The sequence below is a fragment of the Rhagoletis pomonella genome, unplaced genomic scaffold, assembly GCF_013731165.1.
Source record: "Rhagoletis pomonella isolate Grant_MI unplaced genomic scaffold, Rhpom_1.0 Rhpom_scaffold_00004, whole genome shotgun sequence".
NCBI lineage: Eukaryota > Metazoa > Arthropoda > Insecta > Diptera > Tephritidae > Rhagoletis > Rhagoletis pomonella.
The window spans coordinates 63,040,359-63,044,997 of record NW_023458558.1 but is presented as its reverse complement, the minus strand read 5'-3'; the positions used below and the strand labels follow the sequence as shown (position 1 = coordinate 63,044,997).

The window sequence follows — 4,639 nt, the reverse complement described above, 5'->3', positions numbered from 1 at the left end:
ATTCGCGTCTCGGCACCCACATAACTGTAGACGGCTTCGTATAATTAGGAACCAGCATTAATACCCATAAAAATTATAGCCTTGGAATCCAACGGAGAATTACTCTTGCCCAGAAGTACTACTTTGGACTGAGTAGGCAACTGAAAACTAAAGCCCTCTCTCGTCGAATCAGGCCAAATACTACAAAATTTTATAATACAAAAAGCTAAAGCGATTTAACAGGAGGAACCTTAATGAAGATCCTTGAAAATTTTTAATGGTGCAGAAATGGATAAAAAAAGGCTTGGCTCTATAAATCAGAAATTCTAGAAGATCTGCAAAACTCTTTATGAATAGGCTGCCATTGCACGCCGATCTGCTTAAATAATAACTTTTAATCGATTTGGTGTTTTTAAAGAAACAGTTTAGTGACTAGTTACCATTATTTTTAATTCATGTTAACTAATTGTCGATTAATGCTAGATAGCAGTAATCGGTTGATAATTTATTATTAGAGTACACCAATTTTGTGCTACTTTGTTATTAAATTGATTATTGGATCATTATGTTTTAATTTCACTCAGGATAAAAAACATATTTTTTCAAATTAAGTTCATTGCATATTCATAAAAAAAATAAATAAAAAAGTTAATTGAAATAATAAACAATGTCTAAGTGGAAAATAACTAGAAGTACATACAGATGTATTTAATTTTTAGTAATTATTACAAACATATAATTATAGTATATAGTAATTACGTTAATTATAATAATAATAGTAATCCATTGATAAAAAATTAATAATCAAAATCACAGCACCCTTATTAGTCGTAAAATAAATTTATATGCTTTGCCTAAATTTCAGATACCAGGATCAGAACTACTGCAGTCCGGCGATTTCCCATGCTCTGGGCTAGCAAAACGAAGAAAAATCCATAGGGATATTCCTTGAGTCTGGCAAATCTCTTGCATGGTGCACAGATTGCACGCTAAAACCCGCTTTTCGTATGGGACAGCTTTGCAAACCGTGGAATCCGAACACCGCGCAAGAGTTTAGCAAGACTCAGAAAATACCCCTAATATCTAAACCCCCTATTGCGAGTGTCGACTGGTAGTAGATAAACGAACCTTATTCGATAACCGCTTTTCCATGGTATTGCGAGTGTCGACTTCTCGTGCAATAAGCGACTGAATACTGTGAATTGTTTTTAATCGCTTATCCTCCTACAACTGCTTGTTTGTAGAACTATTCACTGTCGCTTATTGAAAGCGAACAAGATTTTGAAAATAGCATGGAAAATTTATAATCGACAAACAGTCATTTATCTACTACTAGTCGACACTCGGAATAGGGGTGTAAGTATTTAAGTACTTAGTGTATATTTTCAATTGAGCTGGAAACAAGTTGAAAGCAGTTGAATAGGCTTTCTATCTTCGAAAGATAGCAGCCTTATAAGTTTGCAACGGAAATATGCCGTCCTCTGTTACTTTGGTACACAATTTAGCCTGATGCAGATTTTTAATATTTTGCTCGGGCATCCTCTAGTCTTATAGGCCACTCTCTGGAGCATAGCGGGAAAAATGCCATCTAGACCTTACACCTGATAAGGCTTTAATTTGTTTCCATGCTTTAAACGGTGAGCACTAAAGTTTTATTAAGGAAGGAGGCGCCATAATTTCCCTGCAGGGAAAGCTACTACAGTATATTTTGCTTAGCTGCACATCCTTCTTTGCACGAAAACCTTGTGCACGTAACCGAAAAAGGCACATAAGCGAATTTTCTTTACTACTTCAATGAGGCAGGTATCCGAATCCCTATGAAACCAAATATTGGCGGAGCACTTACCATGTAGAAATTAATGCAAGCGAAATTTTTACCGAATGTTATCTAATTATCTATATAACTACATAAATTGATAACCATTTTCGTTGTTCTGCGAGATGAGCAAAATAAATAAAAGTTATAAAATTAGGTAATTGTAGGGCCAGTGCAGGTAAACGTAATACTTTCATTGATAATTGATACTAGTCGCACAATTTTTAAGGCAGGTATCGCCAATGTGCAGGTATGTTGAATGCATCCATCGGAGCAGTTTCCTTATAAATGTTAAAAATAATGCTTTTGATGCGCATTTTGGGGTAGGTATCTTAAATGTGCACTTAAGCATAGAGGCAGCAAAGCAAAATATACTGTAGTTGTGAACTAGAATTCTACCAGTTTGCGTTTCAGCCCAACTAGTTGACGTTCTATCCTTTTTCATTGTTAGCGACTGGTATTTTTAACATTGCGATGTCCTACGAGATGTCAATTGCCAGGCTATGCATCAGCATCTACTAGTAGAAATACTAGTAGCATCATACCAGTTGATGAGATAGTCAGCCAATTCATTCCCCATGAAAAGCATTATTATGCCTTTTTGCTCACGGCGCTCCAACAGTCGCAATGGCCGACAGAGCAAAGCACTCGCGTGGTATGCCTGAGGTTCAAGCCCTGGCGCATGGAATTTTTTTTTAATTTTATTTTTTCTTTATAATATATTATTTATATTTTTTATTTACGTTTTTTTTGTTATTCTTAAATTTAATTAAAAAACTATATTTTTTTAATCTATTTTTTTATGGCACAAGTATTTCTTCCCATATATTTGCTTGTTTCTTTTTTTTGTAATGCAACTAGATTTTTAAGTTTGTTATTTGTATTTAAATTGAAATAATTATTCCTACTTACATTGATCTAACTTTAAAAATCTTAACCACCTCCAAGCGGCCTCGAACCTGCAATCCCAGAACCAGAACCAGCAGTCTTCACGTGACGCCACAACCGACATTTGTAAGAAAAGCAATCAATTGCGTTTTATTTTAGGCTTTGGCAATTCAAAGGCAGATGTCGCTGAACGCTTAAGTTCTTCGAAAATGTCGAACTGGTAGGCACATACTAGTTTATGAACTAGTATTTTTTCTAACTGGTTTGGGTTTTCACTGCAGGGTTATTTTTGCTACGGGCATAATTCAACTGAAGCTCCAGTCCGCACAGATATCAACACATTGAAAAATTATGCAATTATTATTATGGGTATTCATGGAAACGCGTAAATGCCTCGTAAGCGCGTAAATTAAGTAGTATTACGAAGTTTACAGTGGCTATTTGTAGTGGAAAGTGAATAAAACATTGAAACCCATATGTGTATAAATATACATATTCCCGTTTTTTTTTTTTAATTTATGCAAATGTACTTAAGTATATGGACATATGAATGTATTAAGTAAAAATCCGATCCGGTAGAAACTATATTATATTTGGTGGAAAACAGAATTTCACATTAAAGATACATATTTTTTACCTGTGTTTTTTTACTGTAGTTGCATTTAGCCAAATTCGCCTTTGCTGAAATGTCAAGCCTATGCAACTTTTGCAGGCATATCCCCATTTTTTACTGCCTAACTTTTCGTATGTTTATATGTTATACCACTAAAAACAATGGGAAATCGATTTTCCTGCATTTCCTTCAACCGTTGCGTGTTTGCGCGCTTCCGTCGATTGTTAATGTAATGTGTTTCTTCTTCTTCTTGCTCACAGCGCCGCAACTGTTTAGATGACTGAAATGGCACTCCTTGGGAGCGCTCTTAATCAACGTCTAGCTCAGAAAAAAACTTTCTGACTTCAGACCGGGGTATTATATTGATGAAAGTTCATCGATTTTTATGCCTTTTCTGCTTACTGAAACATAGCGTTATGCTTTCGACCAGCCTATGTACTTTTACAGCATTTGCTGGCACACAACTTAAGCATGTAGGTTGGTTATTTGAGTTGTTGTAAGCTTTGGTGCTTGCTGTTTTGATTGCTAGCGAATGCGTTCAATTTGTTATTGTACTCGTCAATTTATTCAATTAGTAGCGGAATTAGATAATGGCTTGAGATTTTCATCTCCTCTTTGTGTGTATAATTTTATAAACCGTATCACTTTCCTATGCACATGGAAGACCGACTGACCGACCGCCCGACTAACCGACCGTGGTCCATCAGTCAGACATCACAACTCAACGAATCGAAATGAATAATTTATTTTTTTGTTTTCCACTTTGCTTATGACTTTGTATTTATGTATGGATGTGCATAGTTACATATGTATGAAGCAGCGTAGTTTTTGGCTCGCGGCCATATATACTCATACATACTCATACCCCCTGACACTGCCCAATTACTTTGGTTTATCTTTCCACACAATCACTGCAAATTCCTTAAATTTACTTTCTGCAAATTTTCACAACTTCACTTTATTTCATTTTCCATTACACATTTTTTCATGGTGTCATACATTTCACTTTTCGATGAAAATTGGGAGGCCACCTTCTCGCGAATTTGGAGCAACTGTGCAAACAACGAATGCGAATTTTTTAGTCAAACTTTTACTACAATACTATATAGAGGCATGATTATAATACATCTTGCAATTATTTGCCTTCGCATGACCATTTCTATATTTCTTAGCACCACAAAAGAATGCAATGTTCCATTCCTTTGATTTTAGACTTAATAAATTGCATTTCCTTATTTTTTTTTGCTTTAGTGGCTGGCAGTAGCAGCGCACCATGGAACGGCATCACCCATACAATTCGACTTCCAGAGGCATACTGACCACAGTATACTGAGCACACTGAC

General features: G+C 35.5%; 1 protein-coding gene across 5 annotated transcripts in view; it reads right to left on the bottom strand.

The window, feature by feature from the left end:
- Window positions 1–4,639, bottom strand: part of LOC118737949 (alpha-1,6-mannosyl-glycoprotein 2-beta-N-acetylglucosaminyltransferase) — a 61,901-nt gene extending 57,262 nt beyond the window's left edge. Inside the window, exon 1 of one of the 5 annotated variants that reach the window (XM_036468779.1) lies at window positions 3,321–4,639. The gene's annotated coding sequence lies outside the window, so the exon portion shown is untranslated. The remainder of the gene's footprint in view (window positions 1–3,320) is intronic. The other 4 variants (XM_036468782.1, XM_036468781.1, XM_036468780.1 and 1 more) reach the window with 4 other exon arrangements.